Below are 22,291 nucleotides of genomic sequence, written 5' to 3'. Positions count from 1 at the left end.
GAAATGCTGGAAATGAGATGTTTGAGGACAATATGTGGTGTGAGGTGGTTTGATCAAGCAAGTGATGAAAGTGTAAGAGAGATGTGTGGTAATAAAAAGAGTGTGGTTGAGAGAGCAGAAGAGGGCCTGTTGAAATGGTTTGGTCACATGGAGAGAATGAGTGAGGAAAGATTGACCAAGAGGATATTATGTGTCAGAGGTGGAGGGAACGAGAAGTGGGAGACCAAATTGGAGGTGGAAGGATGGAGTGAAAAAGATTTTGAGCGATCGTGGCCTAAACATGCAGGAGGGTGAAAGGCTTGCAAGGAATAGAGTGAATTGGAACGATGTGGTATACCGGGGTCGACGTGCTGTCAGTAGATTGAACCAGGGCATGTGAAGCGTCTGGGGTAAACCATGGAAAGTTTTGTGGGGCCTGGATGTGGAAAGGGAGCTGTTGTTTCGGTGCATTATACATGACAGCTAGAGACTGAGTGTGAACGAATGTGGCCTTTGCTGTCTTTTCCTAGCGCTACCTCGCACGTGCGGGGGGAGGGGGGTGTCATTTCATGTGTGGCGGGGTGGCGACGGGAATGAATAAAGGCAGCAAGTATGAATTATGTACCTGTATTTATATGTATATGTCTGTGTATGTATATATATGTATTCGTTGAAATGTATAGGTATGTATATGAGCGTGTGTGGACGTGTATGTATATACATGTGTATGTGGGTGGGCTGGGCCATTCTTTCATCTGTTCCCTTGCGCTACCTCGCTAACGCGGGAGACAGCGACAAAGTATATATATATATATATATATATATATATATATATATATATATATATATATATATATATATATATATATATATATATATTCCTATGAGTCCACGAGGAAAATCAAACACTATAAGTTCCCAGGTGCACTTTCGTGTAATAATCACATTATCAGGGGAGACACAAGAGAGAAATATAACAGTCAGTTGATATACAACGAAGAGACGAAGCTAGGACGCCATTTGGTAAACATGCGATTGTCCAAGACAGACAACAAGCGTATCATAAACTTATTATATATATATATATATATATATATATATATATATATATATATATATATATATATATATATATATATATATATATATATACAGACAACAAGACAGTCATGCACAAATACATACCCAAAAACACAACACTTTAAATGTCGTCAGTCACACAACAAAGAATATATTGCAATAGATTTATTACAACACAAAACGTATCGTAACACGGCATGAGCAACACAACAGGACAGATGTATCACAACATTACAGCGGTAACGTATCAGAGCAGCAGCATTACAGCACTGCAGCAGCATCACAACACTACAGCAGCATCACAACACTACAGCAGCATCACAACACTACAACAGCATCATCACAACACTACAACAGCAGCATCACAACACTTCAGCATCGTCACAACACTTCAGCATCATCACAACACTACAACAGCATCACAACACTACAACAGCATCATCACAACACTTCAGCATCATCACAACACTACGACAGCATCATCACAATACTTCAGCAGCATCACAACACTAAAACAACATCATCACAACACTTCAGCATCATCACAACACTTCAGCATCATCACAACACTACGACAGCATCATCACAACACTACAACAGCATCACAACACTACAACAGCATCATCACAACACTTCAGCATCATCACAACACTTCAGCATCATCACAACACTACGACAGCATCATCACAATACTTCAGCAGCATCACAACACTACAACAGCATCATCACAACACTTAAGCATCATCACAACACTTCAGCATCATCACAACACTACGACAGCATCATCACAATACTTCAGCAGCATCACAACACTACAACAGCATCATCACAATACTTCAGCATCATCACAATACTTCAGCATCATCACAATACTTCAGCAGCATCACAACACTACAACAGCATCATCACAATACTTCAGCAGCATCACAACACTACGACAGCATCATCACAATACTTCAGCAGCATCACAACACTACAACAGCATCATCACAACACTTCAGCAGCATCACAACACTACAACAGCATCATCACAACACTACAACAGCATCACAACACTACAACAGCATCATCACAACACTTCAGCATCATCACAACACTACGACAGCATCATCACAATACTTCAGCAGCATCACAACACTACAACAGCATCATCACAACACTTCAGCATCATCACAACACTACGACAGCTTCATCACAATACTTCAGCAGCATCACAACACTACAACAGCATCATCACAATGCTTCAGCATCATCACAATACTTCAGCAGCATCACAACACTACAACAGCATCATCATAACACTTCAGCAGCATCACAACACTACAACAGCATCATCACAACACTACAACAGCATCACAACACTACAACAGCATCATCACAACACTACAACAGCATCATCACAATACTTCAGCAGCATCACAACACTACAACAGCATCATCATAACACTTCAGCAGCATCACAACACTACAACAGCATCATCACAACACTACAACAGCATCACAACACTACAACAGCATCATCACAATGCTTCAGCATCATCACAATACTTCAGCAGCATCACAACACTACAACAGCATCATCATAACACTTCAGCAGCATCACAACACTACAACAGCATCATCACAACACTACAACAGCATCACAACACTACAACAGCATCATCACAACACTTCAGCATCATCACAACACTACGACAGCATCATCACAATACTTCAGCAGCATCACAACACTACAACAACATCATCACAACACTTCAGCATCATCACAACACTTCAGCATCATCACAACACTACGACAGCATCATCACAATACTTCAGCAGCAACACAACACTACGACAGCATCATCACAATACTTCAGCATCATCACAATATTTCAGCATCATCACAACACTTCAGCAGCATCACAACACTACAACAGCATCATCACAACACTTCAGCAGCATCACAACACTACGACAGCATCATCACAATACTTCATCAGTATCACAACACTACAGCAGCATCATCACAACACTTCAGCAGCATCACAACACTTCAGCATCATCACAACACTACAACAGCATCATCACAATACTTCAGCATCATCACAACACTACGACAGCATCATCACAATACTTCATCAGCATCACAACACTACAACAGCATCATCACAACACTTCAGCATCATCACAATACTTCAGCAGCATCACAACACTACGACAGCATCATCACAATACTTCATCAGCATCACAACACTACAACAGCATCACAACACTACAGCATCATCACAACACTACAACAGTAGCATCACAACACTACAACAGCATCATCACAAGACTTCAGCAGCATCACAGCACTACAACAGCATCATCACAACACTTCAGCAGCATCATCACAACACTACAACAGCATCATCACAACACTACAACAGCATCACAACACTACAACAGCATCACAACACTACAGCAGCATCACAACACTACAACAGCAGCATCACAACACTACAACAGCATCACAACACTACAGCAGCAGCATCACAACACTTCAGCAACATCACAACACTACGACAGCATCATCACAACACTTCAGCAGCATCACAACACTACAACAGCATCATCACAACACTTCAGCAGCATCACAACACTACAACAGCATCACAACACTTCAGCAGCATCACAACACTACAACAGCATCATCACAACACTTCAGCAGCATCACAACACTACAACAGCATCATCACAACACTTCAGCAGCATCACAACACTACAACAGCATCATCACAACACTTCAACAGCATCACAACACTACAACAGCATCATCACAACACTTCAGCATCATCACAACACTTCAGCAGCATCACAACACTACAACAGCATCATCACAATACTACAACAGCATCATCACAACACTTCAGCAGCATCACAACACTACAACAGCATAATCATAACACTTCAGCAGCATCACAACACTACAACAGCATCATCACAACACTTCAGCATCATCACAACACTACGACAGCATCATCACAACACTTCAGCAGCATCACAACACTACAACAGCATCATCACAACACTTCAGCAGCAGTAGTTTGGCTGAACGTGGGAGGCGTCAACAGGTCTTCTCGTCTCAGCGTCTACGCCCACACTCAACAGGTGGGCTCGCTTGGCGCACCAAGCAGCCATTTCTCCCCTCCAGAGCCCGCCCACACCTCCGCCCCTAACACCCACGGCTTCACCCACCCACCCACTCACAGCTCCGCCCACCCAAGGGGCATCCAAGACGAGGAATTGTGACGTGGTGGTTTTCCAGGAAGGAGCAGTACATTAGTGAAGGATTATAAGAAATGTTGCAAGAGTGGTAAGACTGCTGGAGGGAAAGAGAAGGCATCATCCCTTGCCTGCCTTTCCCTCAGCCCTTCCCGTCCGCTACCTTCCCTTCCCTCTCTCTCTCTCTCTCTCTCTCTCTCTCTCTCTCTCTCTCTCTCTCTCTCTCTGCCTTTCCTGTCACCTTCTAACTCTTCCCTTCTATCCATGACCTCCCGCATTCATTTCCTTTCTCCTCTTTTAAAGACCTGGAGCAGGAGCTGTGTTCCAGGCCTTCCTGGAGCAGGAGCTGTGTTCCAGGCCTTCCTGGAGCTGGAGCTATGTTCCAGGCCTTCCTGGAGCAGGAGCTGTGTTCCAGGCCTTCCTGGAGCAGGAGCTATGTTCCAGGCCTTCCTGGAGCAGGAGCTGTGTTCCAGGCCTTCCTGGAGCAGGAGCTGTGTTCCAGGCCTTCCTGGAGCAGGAGCTGTGTTCCAGGCCTCCCGGGAGCAGGAGCTGTGTTCCAGGCCTTCCTGGAGCAGGAGCTATGTTCCAGGCCTTCCTGGAGCAGGAGCTGTGTTCCAGGCCTTCCTGGAGCTGGAGCTGTGTTCCAGGCCTCCCAGGAGCAGGAGCTATGTTCCAGGCCTTCCTGGAGCAGGAGCTGTGTTCCAGGCCTCCCGGGAGCAGGAGCTGTGTTCCAGGCCTTCCTGGAGCAGGAACTGTGTTCCAGGCCTCCCAGGAGCAGGAGCTGTGTTCCAGGCCTTCCTGGAGCTGGAGCTATGTTCCAGGCCTTCCTGGAGCAGGAGCTATGTTCCAGGCCTTCCTGGAGCAGGAGCTGTGTTCCAGGCCTTCCTGGAGCAGTAGCTGTGTTCCAGGCCTTCCTGGAGCAGGAGCTGTGTTCCAGGCCTTCCTGGAGCAGGAGCTGTGTTCCAGGCCTTCCTGGAGCAGGAGCTGTGTTCCAGGCCTTCCTGGAGCAGGAGCTGTGTTCCAGGCCTTCCTGGAGCAGTAGCTGTGTTCCAGGCCTTCCTGGAGCAGGAGCTGTGTTCCAGGCCTTCCTGGAGCAGGAACTGTGTTCCAGGCCTCCCAGGAGCAGGAGCTGTGTTCCAGGCCTCCCTGGAGCAGGAACTGTGTTCCAGGACTCCCTTTAGCGCACCGGCTGTCACCAAATCAATACATCGCCCAAGGTGAGCGGGTGAATGTGGTCGAGGTGACAAGTCTCTTTGGGTCATGTCATACGCTAGCCCAGGTACGCGCCTGGCTCAGGCCCTGGGAGCACGCCCTCAAAATCATCTCATCCAGATCCCCTTCAGGATTGCTTGATGTTGGCCCACAGGCACACAAGACTGGCTCAAGCAAACACCTTTCTGAAAATCTATATAAATGACATCAAGCGCTTTCATCACACACATATATATTTTTTTGAGATATGAATGACAACAGACATCACTCACATCACTCTAATTGGGCGAAGATTTCTGAAAAGAAACATTACATTGGTTTTTCAGAATCTTTCGTACATAGACACACTCTCAGTTCTCTGCAACTCTCTGTAACAAGTGACTTATTGAATATTCAAGGGTTTACATACCTCATATTTACCTGGTTTCATTGTACTTAGATAGAACATGATGGTATTTATATTTTCTTTTGCTTTCACTCTCTTTCATGCTGACAAGTAATCTTCAATGTGTATTATGTAAATTCTTTATTTTGTATATTGTCCATTTTTCTATACTAGCAGTGAAACTTGCTTTGGGAAATGAAGTGTCTTCAAGGGTAAATATGAATGAATAAGAAAATAACTGAAAATCTTTGTTATTGGCATAATTATCTTGGACTATGGCAAGTTAACCCAGTCAGCTGGGTAATGTCTGTGTTGCTCCTAAAAGAAATGTAATATATTTTATCTGATTCTTTGTCTTTTTTTTTTTTTTTTTATACTTTGTCGCTGTCTCCCGCGTTTGCGAGGTAGCGCAAGGAAACAGACGAAAGAAATGGCCCAACACCCCCCATACACATGTACATACACACGTCCACACACGCAAATATACATACCTACACAGCTTTCCATGGTTTACCCCAGACGCTTCACATGCCTTGATTCAATCCACTGACAGCACGTCAACCCCGGTATACCACATCGCTCCAATTCACTCTATTCCTTGCCCTCCTTTCACCCTCCTGCATGTTCAGGCCCCGATCACACAAAATCCTTTTCACTCCATCTTTCCACCTCCAATTTGGTCTCCCTCTTCTCCTCGTTCCCTCCACCTCCGACACATATATCCTCTTGGTCAATCTTTCCTCACTCATTCTCTCCATGTGCCCAAACCATTTCAAAACACCCTCTTCTGCTCTCTCAACCACGCTCTTTTTATTTCCACACATCTCTCTTACCCTTACGTTACTTACTCGATCAAACCACCTCACACCACACATTGTCCTCAAACATCTCATTTCCAGCACATCCATCCTCCTGCGCACAACTCTATCCATAGCCCACGCCTCGCAACCATACAACATTGTTGGAACTACTATTCCTTCAAACATACCCATTTTTGCTTTCCGGGATAATGTTCTCGACTTCCACACATTTTTCAAGGCTCCCAAAATTTTCGCCCCCTCCCCCACCCTATGATCCACTTCCGCTTCCATGGTTCCATCCGCTGACAGATCCACTCCCAGATATCTAAAACACTTCACTTCCTCCAGTTTTTCACCATTCAAACTCACCTCCCAATTGACTTGACCCTCAACCCTACTGTACCTAATAACCTTGCTCTTATTCACATTTACTCTTAACTTTCTTCTTCCACACACTTTACCAAACTCCGTCACCAGCTTCTGCAGTTTCTCACATGAATCCGCCACCAGCGCTGTATCATCAGCGAACAACGACTGACTCACTTCCCAAGCTCTCTCATCCCCAACAGACTTCATACTTGCCCCTCTTTCCAAAACTCTTGCATTTACCTCCCTAACAACCCCATCCATAAACAAGTTAAACAACCATGGAGACATCACACACCCCTGCCGCAAACCTACATTCACTGAGAACCAATCACTTTCCTCTCTTCCTACACGTACACATGCCTTACATCCTCGATAAAAACTTTTCACTGCTTCTAACAACTTGCCTCCCACACCATATATTCTTAATACCTTCCACAGAGCATCTCTATCAACTCTATCATATGCCTTCTCCAGATCCATAAATGCTACATACAAATCCATATATATATATATATATATATATATATATATATATATATATATATATATATATATATATATATATATATATTGATTACATTAGAAATCAAGTAGATTATGAGATATGAATGACAACAGACATCACTCACATCACTCTAATTGGGCGAAGATTTCTGAAAAGAAACATTACATTGGTTTTTCAGAATCTTTCGTACATAGACACACTCTCAGTTCTCTGCAACTCTCTGTAACAAGTGACTTATTGAATATTCAAGGGTTTACATACCTCATATTTACCTGGTTTCATTGTACTTAGATAGAACATGATGGTATTTATATTTTCTTTTGCTTTCACTCTCTTTGATGCTGACAAGTAATCTTCAATGTGTATTATGTAAATTCTTTATTTTGTATATTGTACATTTTTCTATGCTAGCAGTGAAACTTGCTTTGGGAAATGAAGTGTCTTCAAGGGTAAATATGAATGAATAAGAAAATAACTGAAAATCTTTGTTATTGGCATAATTATCTTGGACTATGGCAAGTTAACCCAGTCAGCTGGGTAATGTCTGTGTTGCTCCTAAAAGAAATGTAATATATTTTATTTGATTCTTTGTCTGGTGCTCTTGAGCTCATTGAAAAAGAAAAATATACTCGTATAATTTGCCAACCCCCCCCCCCTCTGAATTATCACCCCCCTACTCAATACTGAATATATAATAACCACTCCCCATTGTCAATCATGCATATAGAATCTACTATCTTACTGTAAACCATATGTATAACGAGCACTTCTTAGTGTATATCTTTTTTTTTTTGTCGCTGTCCCCCGCGTTCGCGAGGTAGCGCAAGGAAACAGACGAAAGAAATGGCCCAACCCACCCCCATACACATGTATATACATACGTCCACACACGCAAATATACATACCTACACAGCTTTCCATGGTTTACCCCAGACGCTTCACATGCCCTGATTCAATCCACTGACAGCACGTCAACCCCGGTATGCCACATCGATCCAATTCACTCTATTCCTTGCCCTCCTTTCACCCTCCTGCATGTTCAGGCCCCGATCACACAAAATCGTTTTCACTCCATCTTTCCACCTCCAATTTGGTCTCCCACTTCTCCTCGTTCCCTCCACCTCCGACACATATATCCTCTAGGTCAATCTTTCCTCACTCATTCTCTCCATGTGCCCAAACCATTTCAAAACACCCTCTTCTGCTCTCTCAACCACGCTCTTTTTATTTCCACACATCTCTCTTACCCTTACGTTACTCACTCGATCAAACCACCTCACACCACACATTGTCCTCAAACATCTCATTTCCAGCACATCCATCCTCCTGCGCACAACTCTATCCATAGCCCACGCCTTGCAACCATACAACATTGTTGGAACCACTATTCCTTCAAACATACCCATTTTTGCTTTCCGAGATAATGTTCTCGACTTCCACACATTCTTCAAGGCTCCCAGAATTTTCGCCCCCTCCCCCACCCTATGATCCACTTCCGCTTCCATGGTTCCATCCTCTGCCAGATCCACTCCCAGATATCTAAAACACTTCACTTCCTCCAGTTTTTCTCCATTCAAACTTACCTCCCAATTGACTTGACCCTCAACCCCACTGTATCTAATAACCTTGCTCTTATTCACATTTACTCTTAACTTTCTTCTTTCACACACTTTACCAAACTCAGTCACCAGCTTCTGCAGTTTCTCACATGAATCAGCCACCAGCGCTGTATCATCAGCGAACAACGACTGACTCACTTCCCAAGCTCTCTCATTCACAACAGACTTCATACTTGCCCCTCTTTCCAAAACTCTTGCATTCACCTCCCTAACAACCCCATCCATAAACAAATTAAACAACCATGGAGACATCACACACCCCTGCCGCAAACCTACATTCACTGAGAACCAATCACTTTCCTCTCTTCCTACACGTACACATGCCATACATCCTCGATAAAAACTTTTCACTGCTTCTAACAACTTGCCTCCAATACCATATATTCTTAATACCTTCCACAGAGCATCTCTATCAACTCTATCATATGCCTTCTCCAGATCCATAAATGCTACATACAAATCCATTTGCTTTTCTAAGTATTTCTCACATACATTCTTCAAAGCAAACACCTGATCCACACATCCTCTACCACTTCTGAAACCACACTGCTCTTCCCCAATCTGATGCTCTGTATATGCCTTCACCCTCTCAATCAATACCCTCCCATATAATTTACCAGGAATACTCAACAAACTTATACCTCTGTAATTTGAGCACTCACTCTTATCCCCTTTGCCTTTGTACAATGGCACTATGCACGCATTCCGCCAATCCTCAGGCACCTCACCATGAGTCATACATACATTAAATAACCTTACCAACCAGTCAATAATACAGTCACCCCCTTTTTTAATAAATTCCACTGCAATACCATCCAAACCTGCTGCCTTGCCGGCTTTCGTCTTCCGCAAAGCTTTTACTACCTCTTCTCTGTTTACCAAATCATTTTCCCTAACCCTCTCACTTTGCACACCACCTCGACCAAGACACCCTATATCTGCCACTCTATCATCAAACACATTCAACAAACCTTCAAAATACTCACCCCATCTCCTTCTCACATCCCCACTACTTGTTATCACCTCCCCATTTGCGCCCTTCACTGAAGTTCCCATTTGCTCCCTTGTCTTACGCACTTTATTTACCTCCTTCCAGAACATCTTTTTATTCTCCCTAAAATTTAATGATACTCTCTCACCCCAACTCTCATTTGCCCTCTTTTTCACCTCTTGCACCTTTCTCTTGACCTCCTGTCTCTTCTTTTATACATCTCCCACTCAATTGCATTTTTTCCCTGCAAAAATCGTCCAAATGCCTCTCTCTTCTCTTTCACTAATACTCTTACTTCTTCATCCCACCACTCACTACCCTTTCTATATCTTATACATATATATACTTACCAGTCTGTGTCATATGTAAATGATAAGCACACCCGTGTTTATCATACATATCATATGTACTCCCCAGTCTACATTATAATACACACTCCCCATTATCATACGTTTAATACGTACTAATATAACCTGAGATAATATGTCTGTATGATAAGGAATTTTGTTGATTTGGATCTAAAATCTTTTATATATTTATCTAAAATCTCGTCCCGTCAAGATTACAAGACGTCAGTTATCAGTAAAGTATTTATCACAATTATCACCCAATTTGCTTGTTTAATCCCAAGGACCATTTGTGGTGGTCGCATCCGTAATTATGTTGTGGGTAGTTTGTTCTTGTTTGAAGAGTGTTGATACACGACGTACGTCATCGGGCTGTTTTCAGAATGGCACTTTTTTTGTGTTTATTTGGTAAATATTTGTTTAGCTTGATGCTGTTAAAAAAAGGATGTGTCAGTAGGGTGTGGTGGTTGATGGAGGAAGAAGAATGTAGGCAACAGGCTTTTCTGTGAGGCTGGACATTGTGGTACAAAGTTAAGGGGTACATACCACCTATCGCCCCTCCTTCTTTCACTCCTTCCCTCCTTTTTTCCCCTCCCTCCCTCCTACATAAGCAACTGATAGTGTCCTACGAAATATATGGTATCACTCTCTGCATATCAACTGTACTGAAAGTCTACCACTGATGTACGTACAGATAGACAGGCATTGTTCATTCAAGTATACTTTTTGACTCATGTTCCTCTGCTGATGTAAGAGAGTGAGAATGAGGCCCTTTTTTTTTATTTATCTGCTCCTGGTGTGCATTATTGCATAAGAAATGACAAACTTGTTCAGACAAAAGTCTTCATTTCACTTAACAGATGGTCTAAATATGGAATGGTGACTGCTTTTTTGTAGCATTCTGCTGTAGTCTCAGAAGCATTGTTAGACCTACAATTCTACTTAAGTCCTACATGCCCTCGGCTTTCTTATATCTACTCATTTGTTTAATTCCACAACCTATCAAAACTCATGAAACGTGTCAAGGTCCATTTACTAGAAATGGATATTTGATGCATTCCGTGGACCTACCCTCATTTCGTAAACTCTCCTTCAACATTCTCCCAAATCCCTTCACTATTTAGATTCAGCAGTTCATAACTTGCCACATGTGCTGCTACAAGGCTGTCTAAGAAAAGATTAAACAACAATTGTACATCAGCAGCTCGAGGTGTGCTAGAATATAGTTCTTTGCAAAATCATTCAGCTGGGAATTCAATGAATACTGCAAAAGTATTGTAGCACTTAGATGATCTATAGAGACAAAGTTTTTTTTTCCAGTTTCAGAATGTTTGTTTCATGTCTCACACATGACAAAAAAACAAATTTCGAGTTGGTACTGCTTCCTTAGTGAAAAAAATTCACATAGTCTAAGAACTTTGGCCTAACTACAGGAATGTTTCATGCTTGTTGATGAGCTGTGCACCAGATGGGCAAAGCATTTGGATAATATCCCTGATTTATTTTTGGCCCAATTCACATTCCTGCCACACTCGCAGCACTGGCCCTTTATCACCATGGGGTGAAGTTCAAGCTTGTTAACAAAGAGTTTATGTGAGTTAAGCTCATCAGTTTACATAGATGATGCTCAGGAAATCCAACTGGCATCAATGGTGCCATTAACGACCCTTAATCACTACAAGTTGTTCCTTGCTGGAAGTACCTCACACCTCATTTGCAAAGCAAATCATCCACCAAAACTCATAGTTTGTCCCTCGTTCCTTCACAGTGTCACCAGAATGTTCATCTCATTTTGAGGAATGTTTGACATATAAGTTGCATTCTATAGCACTGCCTACAAATGATTCTATAGAAAATTGTCATCACCTTTATCTATGTTCTGTAACAGGTCTTTAGAGTGTCCAGAAACTTGGGTGATCATTGTGTCTCCTGTTAGCTCTAAGGGGAAAGTTCTAGCGGACATGCAGCAAAACTCATTCTGTAACTGCCTCAAGAATGGACCAAGTTATCAGTATTCTTCTTCGGTTGTAACTGTGCTGAGTTTAGTTGTGAATTTACATCCTGATGGTGCTGACTCATTTACTTAACAAAATCATGGCTCTTGGTGGAGTAATCATTTGACTAATGTGAGAAAAGCAGTATTCAGATGACAGTTTAAACTTTGTCAGGGTATTATAACATTCTTTGACTGATCATCTCTTTCCCACAAAGAATTGCATTTCAAAACTTGAAGCTTTTGTGATTTTAGTTGCAATTTTGATGTTGACTACCTCTACCTGCTTCTGTCATCTACCAGATCCCACAGACTTTTCATGGTTTACCCTGGACGCTTCACATGCCCTGATTCAGTTTGCAGAAAGCAAGTCAACCCCTGTAAACCATGTCATTACAATTCACTGTATCCCATGCACGCTTCTCACCCCCCTGTATGTTCAAACCCCGATTGCTCAAAATCTTTTTCATTCCATCCTTCCACCTCCAATCTGGTCTCCAGCTTCTCCTTGTTCCCTCCACCTCTGACACATATATTCTCTTGGTCAATCTTTCTTCACTCATTCTCTCCATATGTCCAAACCATTTCACAACACACCCTCTTCAGCTCTCAACCACACTCGTTTTATTACCACACATCTCTCTTACCCTTTCATTACTTAATCAATCAAACCATCTCACAACATATTGTCTTCAAACAATTCATTTCCAACACACCCACCCTCCTTTATGGTACTATCGAAAGCCCATGACTCACATCCACATAATGATGTTGGGACTACCATACCTTCAAACATACCCATATTTACTCTCCCAAATAATGATCTCTTTCCTTCCATATAGTCATCAGTATGTGTGTGTGTGTGTGTGTGTGTGTGTGTGTGTGTGTGTGTGTGTGTGTGAAAATTAATGAAATGGAAAAAGATTATTTACTAATTTTCTCAAATTCTGAACACTGTGAATTGCTTAGCAATAACATTAGGGAAAAAACTAAAGAAACCACTCAATACAGGATTAAACTTGCAATTACAACACACAACTGGAAAAGAATTAATGTATCAGTCAGGTTACAAAAATCCTTAACTTAAAAAAAAGATGTGAATGACAATATGATTTAATGTCTATTATAAGAAAGGATGTGAATGGCAATATGATTTGATGTCTACTATAAATAAAAATGGATGTAAATGACTATATAATTTAATACATTATAAAACTGGATGTAAATGACAATATAATTTAATGTCTGCTCAAGAAAAAGAATGTGAATGATAATGTACCTTCATGTCTACTTGCATTTTTTGGAAACAGTTTTCATAATTTGTGAATTTACATGATGAATAGTTCTTTTTACTGAAAGTAAAGGAGACATGCTACAAGTTTCTCCTGCTTCTGCTGTCAGCTTGATTTTTCTATTTTGAATTTTCTTTTAGGCAGCTTGAAAATATATAAAATACTAAAAAATATTGCTGCATACAAATCTCTGGGCATTGTGACCCCTTGCCCATGCATTTTCCATTCTCACCTCAAAACCCTGATATTGCAATATGATAATTCTATCCCAAATTGCCAAAGCATCTAAATATTTGGTTATCATTGTGGTGATGCAACACATATTTAAGGGTCACCACACTTTCTATCCCAAATATTTGATTGTTTTATCTGTTTTAATAGTGATACAGTGCTAACTTAAGAGTAACTACTCTATATATACACATAATATGTACGTAGAGATCCTACCACTCCCATCTTCTTTCCTCTGTTCTGACTGCCACTCTTTATATTTTCTTTGCTTCTTATACTATAAGATTTGGTTTTAGTAGAGTGTATATATGTATGCTGAGTTTGTAATAGAAATGAACAGTATGTATCAGTAAACATTACAGGAAAGATAAGCTGTGGATGTAAAAGAAAAATTCAAAAGTACCAGAATCTTTTTATTTAACTTAAAGTATTGCTAGTTTGACATAAATATACTCAAGTTTGAATAAAAGCAAAGAAGTGTTTAATTTGTAACATATCCAAGTTGTAGAAGTAGAAAGTTTGCTTTAAACATAATGTCAATAATGATAAACATTACTTTGTAACAACAGTAAGCTACATATTAATGATATTCATTAGGTGATTATGTACAGAGATTCTTGTTTAGCTTGGGCAGCAACTGATTTTCAAAATTCTTGCAGGTAAGCCATGCTCATATGATGCTGAACATGTGCCCAGCACAATGGAAGAACAACCCTCAGGCAGCGGAGGCAGACAGTGGTGAGTTGATATGATTTGTTATGTACAGAATGGAGGGAAATGATTTGAGAATATCAAACCTATCACCAGAGCATGCCAGGTACCCTTTTAGTTCCCTTTTCCAAAAAAATTGCTGAGGCTTCAATGATAAAAGGAGATTCTCCTCCAAAAAGTTGTCAAAGGTCTACTGAACCTCAAGTGATTTCTTGTCCTCCTCAAGCATGATACAGTCAAAACCTGTAATGTAAAGAAACAATTAGGAATAGTAGCAATATGAGTAAAGAACAAAAGCAGTTTAAGAACTTACATTAAACCTCTGCATGTCTTACACTTATGTGTGACTAACACATGAATCATAAATGTGCATCATGAAAATAGGATACATAGATTAAAGCAGAAAAAAGGCATTTCAGCATTTAGAAAGAAAAAGAAATCAAATGTTATCTGGACATTAATTCTGTATGCTGAACACAGTCCTGATGGCTTCTCCTCCTTCATACTTAACTATATGCAAGATTTTCTTCAGTCAGAAACTTTGAATCCCACCTTGTTTGGTTTGGTTGAATCTATTGTAGCTTACATTCTTCTTCATAAGTTGTGTTACCAAACTTTGGCCAAACTTTGCTCTGCAATGCCTAATATTTTTCAAAAGTTGACAAACCATTTCTTTTAAGAATCACTGGATTTTCCATTCATCACATCCAATGTAGTTGTGACGCTTAACAGGTTGCATATACAATATTTTGATGTATTGAGATTTTGTGTTCTAAAATGTTCATTTTGTCTGAAATAGCTGCAGTGTCTATGAAGATGCTTCTTGTCTAGAATAGTTAGTGTCACGTTAAATGAAGTCCTCTGCAGAATCCTTATCTGAACATCCAACCAATATCTGGACCTGTTCTTCCATGCCATTGTCATCCTTAAGTCAGCAACATTCTTTGTTCCTTATACTTTGAATGCCTTAAAAAGATATTAGATCCACTATCAGTTTCAGCCCTGGCAGTCTTATTTCAGATCGGAAAATTTTAAAGTATTTCACTCAAGTTGCTGGACTGTAATAAATAGCAGCTAATTGTTCTGGATACACTTCTTACAAAAAGAGGGTTCAAAATTAACCAGGATCAGTCTCAATCACTTTCAACACAGTGTAAGGAAAGTATTGATACCAAATTTGTTCAATTCCTCGAGAAACAGAGTAGAAGGAATATTCTAATAATCTGTCGTGGAATGCATTTGTGTCTAATTGATACATACAATGAGAGCAGCTACTTGTGAATGGAGACATTGTCACATGATTCTAAATTATCAAAGTGAAGATAGATATCAATTGCAAGGCGATGGCAGATGAGGGTTTTCATTGATAATGTTCATTTCCAGTACTATTTCACCCCATTCATGATATTCAACTACACATTTTTTGTGATCTTCATCCCCCCAGCATTATCAACTTAGTTAATATCATTAAAAAAGGACAGTGACTACAGATGTAATCATGCTTCCCTTATCTTACATTAATCTTCAATATGAATCCTATCATTCCAAACCAATTTCTTTTAGCTTACACAGTTAATCATGTGGCAGGACTAAACTGGTATAAGGCCAAATATTAGATTACAACAGTTAAACCCATGAACCCTAACCCCCAACTGGTAGGCTCCAACCCTTACCTACTTCAGTATAACCAAAAGGTTCAACAGTTTTAAAAAAAATATTAGAGATAAAGTGGCAAAATAGAAAATAATCAGTTGTCATTATAATAATTTTGATCCACTGGTACCAGCTTAAGACAAATTAGCCTAATATAAGCACTGTGAGTAAAGCAGTGTGTATATTTCCTTGCATTTTCAATGACACCATTTGACATCTCCTGCAATGAAGTTACTCTTCTGGAATTAGAAAACCTAAGCAAACTTGTTTAGTTGTGCAGTGAAGCTAGTGTTTTTAATGATGAGTGATTGTATTCTTCAATGATAGTGTTGTATTTAAAGATTTCTATAGCATAAAAGCTCCAGAGCATTCTCTCCAATGTTATATCTTATTTTACAATATTAAAGAAGGAAACAGTGAGGAAGATTGGGAATATGAGGGTGGGGAAAAAAATGTTGGCCAAAGACTTGTAAAGCCATGAAAACCCTCATCTTAGCCACCATAGAAGCCAAGATGTATGATGAAGATATACCAACATTTAAATTGCCCTGTGCTGTGGCTTGTATGGACTGGTTGCATTATGGGTAGATGGGCTGGTAAGCACACATGAGTGCTTGGTCTGTCATTTGTGTGTGTGTGTGTGTGTGTACATGTGTCACCAGTTAGAATATTGAGCATCATAGTAAATCTATACTGCCAAGGGTGTTTTGGTGAGGTTTTCGTATTGCTGGAAGTTTACGTGTTTTACATTCTGTTACATTAGTTAGCCAACCACTTTTCACACTTGTCGCCTTAATACAGCAAAATAAAGTATAATGCTCTAACTGCTCTTGTTTTCTCTACACACGATTACAGAACTGGAGAAGAGAACCACTCAGTATCTGGTTGGTAATTTAACTTAAAACTTTCATGAAGAAAATGTATATCATGTTTTATAGGGGGGGGGGCGAAATTACCACCACTTCGTTTGTCTAACACAATACATTTCCTATCCGTGTAGAATACATGTCTACAGTTCTGGAACTATTCGGGCAAATAATACTACAGTCATGTAAGATAAATATTAGGAAGGAACCTCAGTTTGACCATAGAAGAATTAAAGGTCACTTGTACTAATTCAGTTCACAATTTGCTTGACCTCTGATGGCTGATCATGGGTTGTAGTTATCCTTATAATTTGGGTTGTGAGTGTGTTCTGCAATGGTGGTGTAATGAGTGAATAATATATTAAAGCTGTTGGGGACAATATGGACACCGTATTTCATCGACTAACATCAAATGGGTTAATGGTAGTAACGGTTGTACCATCACAGAGAATGTGAGGTGTTACAAGTATCAAAGAAAATGTGAGGTTACCGTGAATTAAGGAGGAACACGTGTAAAAAAAATAAAATCAATTAAAATCTTTATTTTTACCTGCCCGGCAACCCAGTTGGTAGATTGCCAATTAAGTCATACTTCGAAATTAGATTAGAGTATAGAGTGATTTTGATATGTACTGATGATGTAGCGTATAAAAATACAATAATTATTGCAGAGCAAGGTTTAGTGCATTGTTTCATTCTAATATACGAGGCAATAATAGTAAAGGCTATGTTTATCAGAGAAAATACACGACTGGTTAATTCAGATGTCAAAATCAAAAGGACATATGAAAACCTCATGTATCCTCCTCTTATACTCAGGGTTTACAGGGAAGCATGCCCCCCCCCCCCCTCACCCTGTTGTCTGGCAGTGGGTGTGGGTCGCAATCAAGGTGTGCTATACACCCCGACCAGAACATTGAAAATTAGAGAAATCTCATCAACTACCGTAGGTTAGGGAAGAGCTTTATGAATACCAGTGATTTTGTGAGTGTTTTACATCTTTTTGGTGTTTTAAATGTTATACACGTACAGGACATGTATTTTAAGCAGCACTTTAAGACATTTGCAGCAAGCTGGAAGGTAAAATTAGAACTATAAAACTCTGTATCATAGCTTTAGGAGATGATAAAGGTATTATCTCAGGAATGTCACTTTCTGCTTCGTTTACAAAAAAGGGAAGTACACAGAGACAGAAATATGTGTAAACATACACCATTCATGTAAATAGGTTGCATGTCACCTGTCCTGCTTCTACCAGATCTAAATAAAACCCTATAAGAAGGTAGTTAACGTCCGTCTACATATTGTATTACAACAACATCTAGAGAAAGTATTCCCCTTTTCATTCAAGGGTGAGGGAAGTGGCAAGGGCACTTCCATGTGTTGGTTTTAAAACAGATATTGATACAGCTTGAGATGACTTTCTGGCGAGATGTGGCATCTATGTATGAGTCATTGGCCCCGGGTGGGGGTTTGTGGGGGGGAGAGGCAATGCCATCTTGTCTATGGTATTTCCGTACTTAATATTAAAGTATACACCGGTTTATCAATTATATAAACTAATTAACTACTTATTGAGAGATGTTTTAATGATGATGTTCGCTTCTCTATGTTGTTGTACCTTTGTTAAGGGAAATTTATGATACTTAAAAGAGCCAAACTGGTAACTGAGGCGATCCCAAGAAGTGTAAATAAAGTGATGCCAAATGGAGGTCATCGAATTTGGCACAGTGGTGGTCTGTCCCACGCCCACGCCCACACCCACGCCCACACCTCCTGACGCGGCCACTGCTTGTGTTGTGGAGGTGGGGACGTTGTGTGAGGCGATAACCTGGTACAACATATACCTCTGTCTTGGCATTTCTTTATCTCATTCTCTGATAAGACCGTCCAATGCATCGTTATATTGTATAATAAGAAACAACCAATGTTTATGACAATTAGGTAGTTCTTTTCAGAGTGATCATGGCGTTTTGAAGTAGATATTTATGATAAAAAAGGCATTAATCGTTGGGTTAATATAAGGTACTAAGGTGGAGTTGGCTAGATGAGATGGTCAAACGTAATTTGTAAGACTTTGAGATACACGTCTTTTTTTCCCCGTGTCACCAAACCCTCCTTTTGCTCCCATGGTCTTAGGCCACTTGATCAAAGACCATCTGAATGGTCTCTTTCTCTCACAGACCATCGTATACTGCATCTCCCACTTTAGCTCTTGGCTCATCACTCACTCTCACGTATCTATTCCATCTTCGATCGCACTTTGAACAGACCATCTTTGTGGACTGTTGAAGTAATTCGAATTAAGATACCGCCAGTGTATTCTACATTAATGAAACTCCTAAGCTTAAGGTTTTGTTCGTAAGATATGCACTGGTGAGATGCCATATGAAACACAAGGTGTCAGCAGTGTGCTTATTACACTAGTGAAATGCTCAAGCAATACAACCTTGTCGCTATGCTGTACACTGGTGAGATGCCAAAATAGATATGAGTTAAAGTGTAAGTAATGAACACGAATGAGATACCGAACCCAGCATAGGACTTCGCAAATGTGTACTTAACATTGAGACACGATGTAAGGTCTTCTCAGTGTGCTGTACACTGGTGAGATGCCTTAGCAGGGGAATTCTCAAAATTCCTTCTATCTACTTGGTTTCCTTCATCTTCAGAACAGGGAAACACGATTTAATTACACAATGTTACAGTGACAACAGTGCCATTGATCACAGCCAGTTCGAACACTATGAACCCGGACAGTGAGATCACATTTCTTATCATTTTTGGTAACTGAATATCATTATAATCACAAAATAAAGACAAACTCCAGCTTCACAACCCCTGCATATAGGCTGCTATGATGGGAGAATATATCCCCACAGTGATTGGGAAAATACTTCAGGAACGAATTAAATTGAAAGTATATATATATATATATATATATATATATATATATATATATATATATATATATATATATATATATATAGTGACATCAGGTAGGAACAGCTCATACCGGCCTAACGACACACAACTCACAGTGTCTTGCCTTCACTTGTAAAAATATCTTATTTATTATCTTAATTTTCAGACTGAAAAGTTTTGAAAGTAGTGATACGAGGCGATCATGGTCGCTACGTTAAAGTTTATACTTTCAAATTTTGCCAGTGTACGGTAAGGTTTGACGTCACATCACCTAGGCCACTGGCTCTTATGCAGGTTAGAGTGATTATGCCAGTGGATCTATACCCATCAGATAACCACTGTCGTAAATGGACATGGTGTATGGAGTTGTTTGGCATCCAATTGAGCACCGGTGGAGGGGGGAGCGAAGCAGCAAGTGGGACGCCCCCTCCACAGTCGGTGAGCAATCGGCCAGCCAGCCAGTGTGTGTGTGTGTGTGGCTTCACCTCGCCAACAATTTTTGAGAGTAATCGCTAATTATTCCTGCCCAGGTAAGTGTTAAGGGGATCTGTTGGTCCCGTGGTAAAGTTGGACTATTTAGGTTTACATTGTAGGAATCATTTCAAGATGTTGCTCCAAGTAGGACGTGAAATGAGGGAAAAGTTGGTCATATGGAGCCAACGCCCCGCCAGCGTCATGCAGTGTTACCACACAAGGTTGGGTGAAGAACTTATGAGAAAGAAATTTAGTTGACCAGTGTTTTCAAAGTAATTCTAAGTTTTCTAAGTGTTCCTATGGGTTCGTTTTTTTCCACTTAAGTACGTGAATCCTCTGATGTATGATAATTTGTTTACGAAGGTCTGATTTCCCTCAAAAAACCTTTAGCAATACCGGAATGTTTTCTGCCAGGCTGAGCGGTATATCCTGGGGTTCCTCTGTAATGTGTACAAAGTCTTTTATTTGTGTATACACAAGAATATATTCATAACAGGTCATATAAATATAGCTTTGCTTGTTTGACTTTCAAATGCACCGGTTCCCCTTAGTGGGCGATAGCTTTTAGACTTAGTACAAGCACAAGTTGTGGGTCTTTGGAAAATGTTGATAATGCGCGCCAAATACCACGTCTTTAAAAGAACCGACTTACCATGGCACTTAGAACTCCTGTTGCTTGATAGTATGTCCATCTTAGTATACCTCTGGATATACCCCTGTTGCGTAGTGACGTCAGTCCACAAACAACAACAACAACAACAACAACAGACGTCCACAAGTGGGAGGGGTGAATTAATGGCGATGACGTAGCGTTGTCATGGCGACCAGTCGTGGACCAGCGCCAAAAGTTATCATAAATGGATGATGGGTTTGCGTGACCCGTCGGGTCTCCTGGGGACGGACAGAGACAACGAATGGCTCCACTTGACCCCCATCTGGGTCACTTCTGGGTTCGAACGACAAGGAATGGTTCTACTTAAACCCCTCTTAGGTCACTCTTGGGGGACGACCTCAAGGAATGGGCCCACCTGACCCCCCTCTAGGTCACTCCTGGTTACGGACGACCACAAGAAATGGGTGTGCGTCACCCAGCTGGACTCCTGGTTTTGGACGACCACAGGAAATGGGTGTGCGTGACCCAGCTGGACTCCTGGATACGGACGACCACAGGAAATGGGTGTGCGTCACCCAGCTGGACTCCTGGTTACTGACGACCACAAGAAATGAGTGTGCGTTACCCAGCTGGACTCCTGGTTACGGACGACCAGAAGAAATGGGTGTGCGTCACCCATCTGGACTGACGGGCAAGGACGACAACCAGGAATGACGCTCTTGACCCAGCTGTGGTCACCTCGTTATGGACGCGTACATGGAATGGCTTTGTTTGACCCATCTGAACTCCAGGATACGTACGGCAAGAAGAATAGAACTCCAGAATACGTACAAGAAGAATAGAACTCCAGGAGACGTACCACAAGAAGAATAGAACTCCAGGAGACGCACAAGAAGAATAGAACTCCAGGAGACGTACGACAGGAAGAATAGAACTCCAGGAGACGTACGACAAGAAGAATAGAACTCCAGGAGACGTACGACAAGAAGAATAGAACTCC

The 22,291-nt window shown here is 40.9% G+C and overlaps 2 protein-coding genes across 4 annotated transcripts in view; one reads left to right on the top strand and one right to left on the bottom strand.

Annotated features, from left to right (window-relative positions):
- Positions 1 to 4,170, bottom strand: part of GC (gamma-glutamyl carboxylase) — a 44,965-nt gene extending 40,795 nt beyond the window's left edge. Inside the window, exon 1 of the mRNA XM_071691545.1 lies at positions 4,113 to 4,170. The gene's annotated coding sequence lies outside the window, so the exon portion shown is untranslated. The remainder of the gene's footprint in view (positions 1 to 4,112) is intronic.
- Positions 1 to 22,291, top strand: part of LOC139764671 (uncharacterized) — a 295,861-nt gene that overhangs the window by 238,126 nt on the left and 35,444 nt on the right. The gene's annotated exons all lie outside the window — the stretch shown is intronic.

The sequence above is a fragment of the Panulirus ornatus genome, chromosome 50, assembly GCF_036320965.1.
Source record: "Panulirus ornatus isolate Po-2019 chromosome 50, ASM3632096v1, whole genome shotgun sequence".
Lineage (NCBI taxonomy): Eukaryota > Metazoa > Arthropoda > Malacostraca > Decapoda > Palinuridae > Panulirus > Panulirus ornatus.
The sequence above is the reverse complement of the archived record's forward strand: the minus strand, read 5'-3'. Positions and strand labels throughout refer to the sequence as shown.